The 16,636-nt window shown below is 36.1% G+C and overlaps 1 protein-coding gene across 1 annotated transcript in view; it reads right to left on the bottom strand.

The window, feature by feature from the left end:
• The window catches only part of LOC139318790 (VPS10 domain-containing receptor SorCS1-like), a 403,261-nt gene that overhangs the window by 370,231 nt on the left and 16,394 nt on the right, over positions 1 to 16,636 (bottom strand). The window lies entirely within an intron of this gene.

Here is a 16,636-nt window from a genome sequence, read left to right on the forward strand (position 1 = left end):
ATACTAATGTAGAAGATTATGAAAACCATAACATTGTTTATAAGATTCCTTCCCCATCAAGGTTTAATAGGATTCTGTTTTCAAGACTAATCACAGGAACCTGCCATTTAAGTGAATTACTTCTGTGTTACTTGATTTTCCCTTCTATGAGAAACACCAATTTTGGAAATCAATGTTGATTTGATTGGGCAATTGCCCTGCCTTATTTTTGGAACGATTGAAAGAGCCCAATTAAAAGAAAATCTACTTGAAATTGTTCTGCACTGGTTATGACAGAAGGTCTCCAACTATAACACTACAAATTCAGATTTTTAAATGTATATAGAATATAACATAGTTTCCCAGACTCAGAAGCATTTAGAAGAATCCTGAAAATAGAAAGAATTAATATTACATCATATCAAATGCAGTCCAGAAAAATATTTGCCTATATAAAGCCCATAAACAGGATAGAAACCTAACTGTGCCTTCTCACAAGTGATATTAAAAGCTTGTCTTTCCAAAGTAGATATAATCAACATAACTGCCAACCACTGATAGCCTTTGCTATGCTTATATTAGACAAAAAATATTTTATTTATGTAAGCAAAAATCCTTTCAGAAAAGCCGTCTTCTTATATTCAAGAAATGAGAATATTCTCTCTTTTTCTAGATTTCAGAGCAATGAATATTACCCAAGCTGTAAAACTGGGGAGGCAAAGGCATAATAGACATGAGAAGACCACTTCTTTCCATCTTCAACAATATTTCTTGCTTACTTATCCATACCAGGTGGGCTTCCTATATTATTACCAGGCATTGCTTGTATCAGCAAATGCTGTCTTGCTTTTCCTCATGTGAAATAAGCTGAAGACATTCAAAGAAATCCATGTATCTGATCTAGTAGTTATTCTATTAAGATTTGAAGAACATGTCATATAAAACTAATAAAGATCAATGAGAGTCCATGCCCATGTTTTGGTTCCCTAAGAGCACTAAAATGCAAAGCTCATCATTTAGACTATGCTTGGAGCCTAGTATTATTTTACATTGCATCTTTGTTTCCTGATGGTTAATTTCAGCTGTATAACAGGAAATGGTTTTCTTGCATGTACTCATAACTGCTTTTAGCTATAATTTATACTCATGGTAATATAAAGTCCGGTCTAGGTGAACTTTCCTATAAAGTTCTCTCTGCTGCATTGCGCTGTCTTAAAATGGCAGCAAGAGAACTCTGTTTTCAGACTTCATTGTTCAATCTATTCCATATCAAGAACTACCTAAAAATCTAAGCTAATGAAGTCTTCCTTCTCACTTAAAGGTCTATTCCACCTCAGAGTAGTTTTTCATTCTACTGATAAATATGACACATAAATCTGTGTATTTTCTCTTTATGTGTGATGCTGTGATCTTCCCTATAGAAATGGATGTCATTTCTCCTCCAGCTCCTATTTCTTTTCAGAGAGAAAGTCCTGATTAAACTAATAAGCATAATTTGCTAAATCTATCCCTCATGCAGAAACACCACTAAAAGGGATGGTCCACTAAACATCAGTATTTCTTTATGTAATATACACAATAAAGGTCAGAAGAGAAGACTGTAATGGTCCCCTTTGGGCCTTAAAATCTATTAGTGAAAGCCTGAAACTGAACTAAGCAGATAGAAATTATGCAAATCACAGCTTTTTTTTTATTTTTATTTTTTTGAGTGGGAGAAAAAAAGTATTAAAAAGGGAGAATATTGGGCATATTCATATAAGAGCAATCTGTTTGCCATTACAGAAGCCAGCTTTGTTTGTATATTTGAGTATGTTTTAAAACAACATTGTTTTCTGAATCGAATACTGAAATGGGGAACTCATTAAACATCACACAATTAGCTCACGTAAACTATTTGCTCTATTGAACAGAGTTATTTGGGTAGTTATAGTGAACCTGGAAATGTACCTGTACTAAAATATTCCAGGAGATAACTGTGTTGTCTCTCAAAAGAAAAATAGAGTTCTTGAGAGTTACTCATTTATAATCACATGAGCTTTTATGGATAACAAAATACTTCATCAAATGCATGAAGTGTTGTCCTATTTCGGGGTAGGGATCAGAAGAATGGGGAAATTTTAAAGGGTGATATAAAGCAAAATTATGTATAAATATTATAAATAAAAAAATGGCTAGATATAACATGTATTCTCTAGTCATTTAAGCCCTCAGATGTTCAACCTTTATTCCAACTACAAAATCTTCTTGTTTAACAATAAACTAATCTGAGCTGGTTTTGTAACATCTGGATTTTGAATTTTAAGCAAATAAATAGTAGAATCATATGCATGTTTATTCAAATTAAAGTCATACTATGTTTAAGGGGCTTATTTCCTTGGAAGTATGTTTAGATTTGCATCTTCAATACGCAATTTTATGTATACTTGCCTAGCTGTGAACCTTGTTAAACAAAATTGACAGGATTATAGTAAACCTGCTTAGACTAACACTCTTAGTGTCCTACAAAAATGCTATTGTACCATTTGTGCAGTTATGAACACAAATCAGATGAGAACAAATGGGATTGCTTTTCCAAGGCTTTCCTATCTGGTGTCTCAAAATAAAAGAATTCTTTCAGCTTTGTTTTCTATCTCCTTTCATTTGAGGTCAGATATCTTCATATTTGCAATTTCCTGTGGCTGGTATGTTCGGTTGTTGCGCTATTATGAGGCAAAAAACACACACCCCAAACTCTCACTTATCTTCTCCAGTCCCAGACAACAGCTCTCCAGTGGCTCTTCAGCAGAAAGCTAGTCCTTGCTAAATTCAAGAGGATAAATAAAATCCATCTTTCCTGCCAACGCTTCACCCAGCTAATGTAGGTAAGTGTAATTACCTGTATCCCTTATGATGTTCTCATTTACAGATTAAAGCCACAAATCTAAAGCTGCAACTACAATTAAAATAGATGGTTCAAAAATGCATATGGGCTGATTACTTCCACTTATACCAAAGAAATAAGTGGGGCTGCCTTTTAATTTCATGACTGTGCCAATGAAGCAGCAAATAGACTATAATATGAGGAGCTAATCTATAGCTATGACTTCTTTACGACCTCTTACATTTGTGATCTTAATCACTCACATGATATATAATCAAAAGGGTGCATCATTACTTCACCTTTTATGTTGGAGAAATAAGCAGCAAATGTTGGCACTTTTTTCATCGTGTCACATCAGTGTTGTTTGGCATGTGAAAAATAATGTAATAATGAAGCTACATATTCAACCAGTTTTTGTTTCAAACAAAGTTCAAAACCAAAAGCTTTTAGTGGCCATCTATCCTTTAAATAGGCATTCATAAGCACAAGCCTTCTTGTGCTTTTTAGCTTCTTTTAAGCTAAAAATTAAGCTTAAAAATGCTATCTAAAGTGCTTTTTAGTTTCATTTCTCATAAATCAATTATAAAATTTGGAGTTTACATAGTATACTATGGCTCTTAACAACATTCAGACAATTCTGTAGCAGATAACAATTCCTTTCATTTAGAATACTCATTAAGGACTTAATATGTAGCTATAGCCATGATGGCAAACCTATGGCACGCATGCCAGAGGTGGCACACAGAGCCCTCTCTGGCTGCTCTTCTGGGTTCTGGCACGTGCATGCGCGCTGACCAGCTACTTTCTTCTGGGTTCCGGCACAGTCCAGTTTTGGCACTCAGTGCCAAAAAGGTTAACCATCACTGGCCTATAGGCAAGACTTGAGAATCAGATGTTACCATCACACTATTATTGCAAGGGGGAAAAAAGACCTGTTTCTTTGTTCTTTCCTTATCTACGAAATTAATAGAAAAGATGCCTGATAGTTCTCTACAGTAGCTTGATGTTTACAAATAATTCCAAATGAATTATAATAAGTTGTAGTAGGAGCCCTAGAAGTTGATTCCTGCTGTCTGAAGTCCAAATATCCATTTTGTTTTCCTATATTTTTCTATATTGTTTCTGAAGCTTTTAGGCTCTGTCCATTTGTTTTCAGAGGATTTCACACAAGCAGAATAAACATCAGGTGACCATACAACTGGATAACTGGTTCTATGATTCAAAAGATCGTTCTGGCCTGATTCTCTGAGCTCCATATTAACTACCTAGCATCACAAGTTCTCAAACACAAGAGCAACCCAATGACACTCTTGTGTTCAGGGTTAAGATGGCTGCTAAGTACAAATTTAGCTCTTCTTCAGAAGTGCTGCTGCCTATCCTAGAAATCTATCCTAGAAATTATCCATTCTCTTTTTCAGTCCATTCTTTTGAACATGTTCTGTCTCTGTCTGCCTGACAAATCTTGTATATTAGATCCTGTTTATAGGAAACAAATACTGGGACCAAAAATGGTATACATAAGTTTTTGTAATAATGTTCTGAGTCAGACGTATATGACAAAAGTCATATCTTAGAACAATGAAAAGAGTCATAAAGAGGCAAAAAGAGAGAATAGTTGGATCAAGTAATTATATTATAAGTGGGAATGACCATGGGAAACAGAAGGAAGAACCACAGGCTGGATAACTGGTATGTAAAAGATATTGCAGCCCACCAAAGGAGAAGAGACATGGGAAGTATTTCAGAAGGGACCCTCCTTAGGAAGAAATACTTTCATGGGGAAGATTCTATTACTGTAACTATACAACAAAGATAGAGTTAGCATTCATTGTTGTGTTTTTTGTCTAGACTATCAAGACAAAACTAGACTTTATGGAACACTCTCCCTCATCCACCCAAGTAAAGTTGGCTTGATCCCTTTTGGCTTTCCAAAGTTCCTCAAGATCTGAGCACCTCAGAAGACTGGTGAAATATTGAGCTGATTCCATTGTAAGTATCACCTTATATAACTGCCAATACTTATATTTAATTATTTTTGTTATTTTATATTTTATAAGGTAAAGCATTTACTAATGATATTATTGTCTTGTGAATATAAGTCATTTTAACCTTTGTTGTGTGTTGTCCAGGGTCACTTGTTTGTGAAATAGGTAGCCGTATAAATTTGATCAATAAATAAATAAAATTTGTGTGCCAACACTGAGGCATATTCTTTCCAGTTTGGCTTAGATTTGGCTTTGGTAGGGAAATGGCCTTGGTCTTTTTGATGAACGATAAGAGAACTGAGACCTTGTTCTTTCAATGCTTTATGCTATTGATGACCATATTATTCTGAGGCACTTAGAACTACTTGTTGGAGGCATCATTCTGATTTTGCCTGATTTTGCTCCAAGCTCTGCAAGATTTCTTCTGCCATTAGATATTAGGAAGAACAGGATTATGACTATTTGTCCTTAGTATGCATTTAAATCTGTGCTTAACCTTCCTGCAAACTCAAAAATGTACTTCTTGAGAGACTGTGAAGGAATGGACATTAGAAACCAAAGATGAAGCTGAATTTAAATAGGACAGAATTTTTGCTGATGCTGGAGATTATTTTTCCTGTTAAGGAATAGGTTTTATCATGGATGAAATTTTTTTTCTCATATAACTATTGATGCCAAAGTACATTAGTAGCCAGGATGGCTTTTAGTCAGCTTCAAGTAACAAAATAAGTTCAGCCACTTTTGAAGAATAGACATAGCATTAGAAATCCATGAACTTTTACAGTACCTTAAGATTATAGCCCTGGCAATGGATTGGAAATTGCAGTTAACCCAGGATTTAACTATGGGTGTTAAGTGAAATTTTCAGAAAGTGTCATATCACTCTCATGTTGATCCCCATAGAAGCTGCTTTTTATTTTTTTTAGGTGCAAATTATTGGCAAACTATCTACTTACGTGGTTTCTGCTTGTGCTGTTAGACCTTCAGATCAATACAAGTATGAAGGGAAATTTCACCTTTTATTCATTTGACTGGAAAAAAGCAGCAAAAGGTCAAAGAGCTTTCTTCCAACATACAATAGTTGATATCCAACTCTATTTCATCTGTTCAATCTTTTATCTTACATGACTATTTCTCTTTCAATAAGTGATATTTTGTTTATAGATGAAATTTAATGGTAATTAATGTAGCACTGAACAGCTTTTAAAGGTGATATGAAATTAAGAAACAAAAATAATAGATTAGTAGTATACAAAATATATTCTTGTTATTATTGTAATATATTTGGTGTTTGACAATAATGAGTGTAAAACATATCTGCCAAATCACAAGAAGCCAAGAAGTCTATCTGACTCTCAGTTTTAAACTTTAGTAATCAATTAATTATATTTGTTTTAATGGTCAAACTTCTATAAGACAGTATCAAAGGAAGGGAAAGATGAATACAAAATTTCAAAATTACATATATTTTGCTCCAGTTACTGAACTGTGTTATTTCAGAACAGTGGTAAAATGATTAAAGAATTGGAATGAGAATGGAAAGACACATTTAAAACCTAGATTAAAAGATAAAATATAGTAATATGTAAACCATTAGTTTAAAACATTAGAATCAATTTAAATAATAAAACTAGGAAAAGACATAGAAAAAAGCAAAGCCTTGACTTTATACCTAAAAATTAAAAGAGCAAGAGTATGATGAAACTTAATAAATTCAATGTACAACAAACTAGAAACAGCTACAAAAAGGGCTCACATCCATGAGGATAGCAAACAGATTTTGAAGAGTGGAGGAAGTAGAAAAGAAATGTCTCCAGCCATTCTTCCTAATTGATGGATTTATATAACAGCAGGTATCTTTTAGATTCTTTCATCCAAAGATATTTAGGATTTTAAAGGTCATAACTATCCTTTTATATACTTCACTGAAATCTAATTGATAGTCTCAGTATATATCATATGGCTGCCATTCAGCAGTATATAGTAAGTAAGGTTTATATTTTGTCCTTACTTTGGCATATATTTTTTTTCATTTTAGACTTGACAATGAAAATATTGAATTGGCAGGCAGCTACTGCCTTTTAGGATCAACAGTAAACCAGCAGTCAAGAAATACAGTACATTGCGGGCTAACACTTCGTAGAACAGCCATGAAGGTCTTGGAAATAGTACTCAGATTCAGGCCTTCTGGTGAGGAGCAAATAAGCAGGGGTGCATCGTGGCAGAGATTGGTAGCTAATTATCCCCTGTGAAGCCCTTCAGAAAAAGAAGAGATAAGATTGCTCACTTGGACTTCGGAAAGTTGCTCCATGAGTAGACTGAGGTTTTAGCATTTGGCTCATGAATTGAGTGGTAAGAGTCAAGGAACTTCAACTAAGGTCACAGCTGTAATGCAGCCTATATGGGCATAAGGTTCACATGAGCCACATTTTCAAATATAATTAATTTACAGATAAAGAGAGATTTTCTGTGTGGCAAGATAAGAGAATTCTTAACAAGAAGTCACTATAAAAAAGTTTAAAATAGATAAAGGGAACAGTTATTTTGAAAGGCGATTTGTGTGTATAAGTGAGTATGTGAAAGTACTTTTGAACAAATTGGAGTAAAACCAGACAAATGAACTAGACTTTATGTCGATGGTAATAGTGTTTACTATTAAAGAGCATATACAATTGATGAACTTTACAAAACAAAAGATAAATGTAATATGAACCAAACTGTAATGCTGACTGTTACTATGGAATTGTTGATTGTGATACTGACCATAACATATCCCACCCCTGCAAAAAAATAAAATAAAGCAGAAGCTTGACTTCATACACATAGAGCCTTATTTGGGAAATTATAGAAATGAAATAAGTAATTAATGAATGAAAATATTTGAACATTCAAGTAATTTCATAATGTTTTTATAACTGTTTCTTTCTAAACTTTGACAATATACAGTAGTCAGCTTTTTCATAAACCTTTCAGGCGTTTAAGATGTTCATGAATATTTCAATTCATAACTACACTCAGAAAATTCAGTAAGATTTGAGTTTATTATGTGTGGGCCTGAAGGGAATAAATTGGACAAGAATATTGGGATGGCGGATCAAGGAGGTCAACAGCGGTAGCCACCAGACGGTCCCTCGGGACCGCCAGCCCCTTCGCCTGTAAAGAGCCGCCTGTACAGCGCAAAGGCGGCTCGAAAAACCCCATTTCCAGGAGGAAATGTGGGATAGAGCAGGTGAGTGTAGGTAGAGCTCTCTGTAGCCCCCAGAGTTTTTTTTTTTACTCTTGGGGGCGAGCGGAGGAAGCTCCCTATAGCACTCGCCGTTCGCTCCGGGCGTTGGGAGACCTCTGCCTTTTTGCAGGGCAAGGCTACGAAGACAAGCTTTTTAAGATATTTAACAGATTAACTAAAGATGATGAGATCTGGATCTGGACCTGTGACCCTAAATTGCAAGTATTAATACTTATTTCGCAAAGGATATTCAACAAAGTAAAAAAGACTTTTTAAAATGGCGATTGCCGAAATTGGAGCAGGGAAGCTGAAAAGGGAAAGTCCTTCTGTTTCTTATTAAGCTACAAAGTAGCAGAATAAATGCTCCTGGCTACATTTGAAGGGATATGAGCTGGACCTGTGACCCTGAATCGCAAGTATTTCACTTATTTTATAATAATTATTGAAGAAGGAAAAGGAAAAGGAAAAAAGAATCTTTAAAAATGGCGATTGCCGAGGCTTGAGAAGGGGCTGAAAGGGAGAGTCCTTCCATTTCCTATTGAGATACAAAGTAGCGGAATAAATACGGAATGGCTACATTTGAAAATAATGCTCTACTTTTGTATTTTTCTCTTCCTGGAGATCTGATATTGATCTTGGTTGGAAAGAAGTTTTTTTTTCTCTGTTGCCTCTCTTTTCTTTTTTTTTTAAATAGTTTGTCTGTGTTGAAATATGGCATTAAAGCCGGACAAACAAGCAATGGGGGGGGATTCCCCCATTAATAAATTACGTGAACAAGTTTTAAAGCTCCAGTCTCAGAAAACTGATTTTAATATAATTGAATTTCTTTTGGAGGAGATTGTAAGAAGGGATGAGATTGTGAATCAGAACTTTGAAAAATTTAAGCAGGAAATTAAAGAATTAGTGCAATTAAAGTTTGATATTCTGAATCAAAAGATTATAAAAATGGCTAATGGCTTTGCAGAATTTATGATTAAGTTGGATGAAAATACTAACTTATTAGAGTCTAAAGTGGAAGAAATTGAGGACAATTTGGACAATAAAATTCAAAAAATTGAAAATGATTTGACAAACATTCAAGACAATAGCTCAGAAGAAAAACCTAAAATGGAGGTTGAACAAAAGACTTGTAATGCAGAAAATTTACAACAACGGATTGAAAGAGAGGTTCTAATGTTGCAATACAATTTTACAGAATATGCGATCAGATTGAGAGGTTTGCAGGAAAATAACAGAGATGATTTAAGGAAAATATCTTCTGATATTCTGGCTGGGATTTTAAAGGTTCAACCTGAGGAAGTGTTTTGTAGGATTGACAGAGTTTACAGAATAAACTCCTGGATTGCAAAGCAAAGGCAATTGCCTAGAGATGTGATGATTTATTTTACAGATAAAGAAATTAGGAATAATATTGTGCAAAATTCCTTCAATTCTACTTTGCAATTGTATGGAAGAAAGATATGGATCTACAAAGAGCTCCCCCCCAAGATGTTAACGGAAAGGAAGAAATTTGGTTTTCTGGTGACTGAGTTAAAAAACAGAAATATTTCATTTAGGTGGGATGCCCCAGTTGGTATAATATTGAGATATCAAGGAGAAAGATACCAACTAGATACTGTTGAAAAAGCGGAAGAATGTTATCAAAAAATTTTGAAAATGAACTTAACATCTTTAGGCACAATACAGGATAAGCAGAAGGAGTTGGAAATAAAGGGAAAACATCGAATTACAGAGCTTGCGGTAGACAAATTGCCTTTGGATTCTCTAGATACCCCAGCTGGATTATTTACAAATATGAGAAAAGCGGCATCTGACTTCAATGTGATGATTCACCAAGTCAAAGACAAGTATGGAAATCAATTAGCTGACATACAATTGGCAAAAAAGAAATATGAGATACAAAAACAAAACCAACAAGATCAACTTATAAAGCAGAATGAAAACCGATCAGTTGATATACAACTTGTAGAAAGGAAAACAGGACGGAAATTAAACCCACAAAAAGAAAAGAAAAAAAGAAATAGGTCTCACAAAAACAGAAATTTCTAAACTAAGCAACAGTGAAGCCAGTGATTTAAAAAAAAAATGAATGAATATGTAAAAAGATAGTGGAGGCGAAGTATTGGTTAATATCATTCTGAGGACAGTGACAGACCTCTGCAATGCCATAATTTTGGGATGTGAAAAGAGCCTTAAACTGTTGATTTGAATTATCTACTTTGGATTTCTTTCTTGTATTGATAAATATATTATAACTATCCTGAGCTACAAGGCAAGAGAGCTACGCTGGGGCATGCAGAATATCTGGTTGTTACCCATTAGGATGATGGGAATTTATAATCCTGATGAAAGCCACAATTACAACTATATGGAATATAATTATAATGTCACTCGGGTGGTTGTTCTTACTTTTATATATATATGAGGATATTCATTACTGATGGGGGCAGATGATGACTGAAGATTTTGAACAAACTGTTGCACCAGGATGCTATGTTACCCAATTATGGATGAGGGACTCAACAATCCAGTGGAAAGACATCAAAGAAGATATTATATGGATTATAAACTTAAAGTCATTGTCTTTTTTTTTTTTAATAACGGAATATATATATATATATATATAGCAGAGTGGGTAGTGGATTAAAGATATTAAGAATTGTTGTGCATGGCAATTTTGTAGGAAAGTGGGTGGAAACATGTTAGTTTACTGATTGATTAGTTTAAGAAAAGGGATGTTTAAGTGATATATTTAGGGGAGTGGAGGAAATGGATAGAATTGAATAAATGTTAAATTAGGATTTATGGGGAAGGCTGCTTTGAAATGTTATATTAATATACACAAAGAATAAATGTTAAAGTAGGACTTATTATATAGTCTTAAAGTGGAAGGTTGTTTGGAAATGTTGTAATAATATATAGATATAAGTTTGGGGAAGGAGAAAAAGGGCAGATTATTGCTAGTTATAATAATATTATGCTAAATTAGAAGTTATCATACAATGTTATAGTAGACTGCTTTTTTTTGAAATGTATGGTAAAAGGGGAAAGTAACAATATTAATAATATTTTTAGTAAGTAAGGGTCAGTATATAGAGGAGGGAGTAAGGAGATGGTAAAATATTATGTAATCTGTTATGAACTAGGTTTTTGTTGTGAAGAAGTCACAGGGGGGGATGGGTGGTGGGGGGTTAGGGAGGAGGGGGGAAGAAAAAAGGGGGAAAATTTGTATTTGAAAACTTTTTCAATAAAAAAAAAAGAATATTGGGATGGCCACTCAGATATAGAAGTTCTAATCCACCATCATGCCCTATTTAATTCCAATAAGGTTTGAATTAAGATATTCCATTTCTCATGTTCTCACTCAATACAGTTAGAAATGCTGGAGTTGATTTTATTCTGTTTGTTCTATGTATTGGAGTGCAAAACATTTTAAGATACCAAAGATGCTTTAATTACAAATGTCAGTTATGTTGCACTATAAATAGCCAACAAACAATGAATGCCAAACACTGTGATCAGTAGCCAGTTAGTATGAATGAATTACATATAATGTAGCTTAACCATGTGGAATGTTAAATTTTAATTCCAATAATCTGTATGAGAAAAAAATAATTGAATAATGGTCACAGAGGATGACACCCTTCCTGCCAGCTTTCTTCCATTTGACAGGAGCACTATGATGGCTACCCACTGAAATGTGCCTAGTATAATATCATCCCCACCCAAAATGAACATGGAACAAAGCAACTAGGAAGTTTTCACGGAAGTTAGAAGCGTCAATTGATCGCTCTCAATATCTATATTGTGATTTTTGCTAGTCTTTGGCAGCTAACCCCTATTTGCAAGAGGGCAAATGAAGCTACAGAAAGATGCATGCCCTGGATGTTACAAGGGTTATTTATGGGCCAAAGAAATGTTCATCAAGATTTATCTGCTCCAGGGCAGCACTCCAGCAATTTATGGGGAATTGTACACAGCTATTAACAATGCAATAAAAAAGAACGTAATTATCATTTGCATCATTTACTGCACTTGCTCCAGCTGAAATACAGAATGCTTACATTTTGCAATGACCTCTTATATATTTTATATATATATAAGGTCCTCGCATTTTTTGTGCTGCTTTCAGCTAAACATGCACTTATTCTCCCAATATACTATCTGCCTAATTTTTTAATACTGAATGACATCATGAGTATTGTACCACAACATAGCAGGGAATCGAATCTATTTTATAATGGAGGGAGAATTAGAGTAACTTTTCCATTCAGCCAGTCCCTATCTGTAACAAATCTATATAAAATGCTTCATAGTTTACCCACACTATTTTGTCACAAAATAATATTAATCTATTCTTAACTTTAAAAAAAGAAGAAAAGATTTTCACATCTTGATTTCTCGTCTGATCTTCCACATATTACGATTTACCATCCCAGAATGCCTAGGTAGCACAATACATAAAAATCTTCTGAGAAATTAGGTTTGTATTAAAATATCAGTTAAAATGTAATGAGAGAAATATGGCTTCTATGGAATTTATTTATTAGATCTATATCCTGATTTTCATTCATCCTCCTATTTTTTTCCCCACAACAAAAACTTTAAGACTAAATTCACAATATTCAGTGAGCTTCTGTGATTGAAGGTGGACTAAGAAAGTTTACTGTATATTAAGTACATATGTATATTAAGGTTAGAAGTTGGAAGACAAAGATTATGTATATTTAATAGTATTATTAATTTTAGCCTTGTATAAATACACTGTCCACAAAATATGTATGGTTGTTGAAAAAAAATTACAAATAAAACATTATTGTAATCAGAAGTCATAATATATAACACAATATTGTATAAAGTACTGTAAAATAGCAAATGATAGCAAATTAGTAATATTGCAAAATAAAATAATAAAGAGAATATTGGATACAAGAAAGTTAAACAAGATAAAGCCAGAGCTACAATTACAAATTTAAATATTTCTGTTTAAATTTAAATGAGGGCATGGTAAAAATAGCAACTAGTTGCTAACAGTTAGAAACATCTCTGCAAGAAAATAGTTCAATTGTCCAAGGCCCAAGCCCTTTTTTTTTTTTTTTTTTTTGATTTATATGCCGCCCTTCTCCGGAGACTCAGGGCGGCTTACAATGCATTAAGCAATAGCCTTCATACTTTTATATATTTATACAAAGTCAGCTTATTGCCCCCACAAACTGGGTCCTCATTTTACCTACCTTAGAAAGGATGGAAGGCTGAGTCAACCTTGAGCCTGGTGAGATTCGAACTTACAGTAATTGCAGACAGCTGGTATTAATCACAATGCTTTTAGTATGCTGAGCAACCAGGCCCGTTCTATCATCTATCATGAACAATTCGGACAATATCTGTATGACAAAATCGCTCAGATCCGGGGGGAGTTGGACTCTGACTAGGTAGATTCGGGCAGGGTGACAAGGAATAGTCTTGAGAATGTTATCTGGGAAGAGTTTGATTCTGTGACCCCTGATGACGTGGACAGGATTCTGGGGAGTCTTAGTGTGGCTACATGTTTACTGGACCCGTGTCCTTCCTGGTTAGTACTGGCTTCCCGGGAGGTTACATGAGGCTGGCTCCAGGGAATTATCAATGCTTCGTTGAGTGAGGGTTACTTCCCCACGGCCTTGAAAGAGGTGGTTGTGAAGTCTCTCCTCAAGAAGCCTTCCCTAGATCCGGCAGTATTAGCCAACTATCGTCCTGTCTCCAACCTTCGCTTTGTGGCGAAGGTTGTTGAGAGTGTGGTCGCCCGACAGTTTCCGCAGTACCTGGAGGAAACATCTTATCTAGATCCGTTCTAGTCGGGTTTCAGGCCCAGGCACACCATGGAAACAGCATTGGTCGCGTTGGTAGATGATCTCTGGAGGGCTCAGGACAGAGGTTGCTCCTCTGTTCTGGCCCTGTTAGACCTCTCAGCGGCTTTTGATACCATCGACCATGGTATCATGCTGCACCGGTTGGATGAGTTGGGGATGGGGGGCACCGTGCTATGGTGGTTCTCTTCCTTTCTCTCCGACCGGTCACAGTTTGTGTTGGCAGGGGGGCAGAGGTTGACCTCGAGGCCTCTCATATGTGGAGTGCCTCAGGGGTCGGTTCTCTCGTCCCTTCTGTTCAACATTTATATGAAGCCGCTGGGTGAGATCATCTGTGGCTTTGGGATGAAGTACCACCAGTACACTGATGACACCCAGCTGTACATCTCCACCCCTGGCCACCCCAACGATGCCCTTGAAGTGATGTCCCGGTGCCTGGAGGCTGTGCGGATCTGGATGGGGAAAAATCGGCTCAAACTCAACCCTTCCAAAACTGAGTGGCTGTGGTTCCCAGTATCCCGATATAGTCAGATGACTCCATCTCTAACTATTGGGGGTGAGTCTTTGGCCCCCTCAGAGAGGGCTCACAATCTGGGAGTGCTTCTGGATATGCAGCTGTCCTTGGAGGAACATCTGATGGCTGTGGCCAGGGGGACTTTTTGTCAGGTTCTCCTGATATGCCAGTTGCAACCCTTTCTTGATCGGGATTCCCTGCGCACAGTCACTCATGCCCTCGTCACCTCTCGCCTGGACTACTGCAACACTCTCTACATGGGGCTCCCCTTGAGGGGCACCCAGAAGCTCCAACTGGTCCAGAATGTGGCCGCATGGGTAGTTACGGGAGGTGCATGGCATTTCCATACAACACCTCTCCTGCGTGAGCTGCACTGGCTCCCAGTGGTCTTCCGGGTGCGCTTCAAGGTGTTGGTTATCACTTCCAAGCACTCCATGGCATAGGACCTAGATATCTTTGAGACTGTCTGCTGCTACCTACGGCCTCCCATTGACCTGTGCGCTCCCACAGAGAGGGCATCCTCGGGGTGTCATCAGCCAAACAATATAGGCTGGTGACCCCCAGGGGGAGGGCCTTCTCTGTGGGGGCACCTATCCTCTGGAACCAACTGCCCCCAGAGATAAGGAGAATCCAAGACCTCGGTGCCTTCCGCCGTGCCCTTAAAACTTTCTTTTTTCAGCAAGCCGGGCTGGCTTAACACTTTTAAATGTTTTTAATTGGTTTGTCATTATTTTTTATTACGGGGCCAAATTTATATACAACTTTTTAATAGTATTTTAATGTTTGTAGTCTATGTTTTTATTTGGCTATACACCGCCCTGAGTCCTCAGGGAGAAGGGCGGTATATAAATTTGATATAAATAAATAAATAAATAAATAAATAAATAAATAAATAAATAAACAATGCCCTAATCCCATTGTAAATAGGGTACTTGACAAACATCAGAAGGACAGAGGAGTCATTCAACAGGGAACTTACAAAAACTCCCTGTGAGATATGCTGGTCTGCAGATTAAGGGCTATAATAGTCTTTTTCAGTGAGGTATTGGTAATATTAACCAGGTGCTGAGAGACTTCTATTTTTTTAATGTTATGTTACTGAGATGAACACTTCAATGACAGTACTGCAGTAGGATCTTTATTAGTATTCCTTTCAAAAAGTCAATTTCTAATATTTTGTTTATCGAGAGTTAAGTTCTTCCAAAGGTCATTCAAGTCCTAATGATCTCATGGTGTAATCATTGCAACATGTTCTACATGGCACTACCCTTGAAGAGCATTCAGTAGCTACAGCTGATGCAGAATGCAGTGGTGCGGCAGTTTTGGGGGGCCCAAGGATGTCCCATGTAACACCACTGTTCCATGAAGTTTAATTTAGGGCAGGCTACAAGTTTTATTTTTCACTGTGAATGTTCCATCATCACATGGCTTTTTAGATTTTCCTCTATCCTCCTTCCCTCAATAGCCCTAGTTTCCTGTCTTTTTATTAACAGGTTGATCATAGCTGGCTTATCCACCACCTGGTCTTTGTCACTTCCGTCATCTTAAGGATTCACACATGTAATCAGTCTCTTTTATCCCAATTGAAAATGATCCATAGAACCACACTATCCCATATAATCTTCAAGAGGGAATAAAATTATCCTTAATTTCTTCCCCTTTTGCCAGCTGTGTAGAACCTTATAACCATAGATGCAACTAGTACAAACATAATCTTAGTCAGTCTGTTTGCCTGAAATGATTATCAAACATCAAAAGATGACATTTAATAATCAGAAAAGGTACTTTCCACTTCCAGTGGAATAATTTAAAACAACAGAAACACCCTCATTCATCTGATTTATAACTTTTTCCCTTTTTGTGGATCAAGCAACTAAGAGCAAGTTATACTGTCTCAAGTTGCTGCTGCCTGACAAGTTATAGTAATGATCTTAGCTTTCCTAAGGCAATTCAGTTGCTTAAATCATTGTTTCTGTTACAACATGTCCATCAAAAAGTGGCATTCCAACAACTGTGTCAACATGCCTTGGCAGTGAGCTGCATAAGAAGAGAAAGGGAAAAGACAGCGAACAGAAACGTTATTTTTTTCTTACAAGGAAAAGGGCAAGAAAAGGATCAAAAAAGGATATTCCACTGGGGAACAAGCTAACATGAACTGCCAGATTTATGAGGGAAATTGCTTTCTTGGCTATGAAGAAAATAATGGAGAAATTTTCATTATTGCCA

This window comes from Pituophis catenifer, unplaced genomic scaffold (genome assembly GCF_029215685.1).
Source record: "Pituophis catenifer annectens isolate HBS135680 unplaced genomic scaffold, rPitCat1.0.hap2 SCAF_6, whole genome shotgun sequence".
Classification (NCBI taxonomy): domain Eukaryota; kingdom Metazoa; phylum Chordata; class Lepidosauria; order Squamata; family Colubridae; genus Pituophis; species Pituophis catenifer.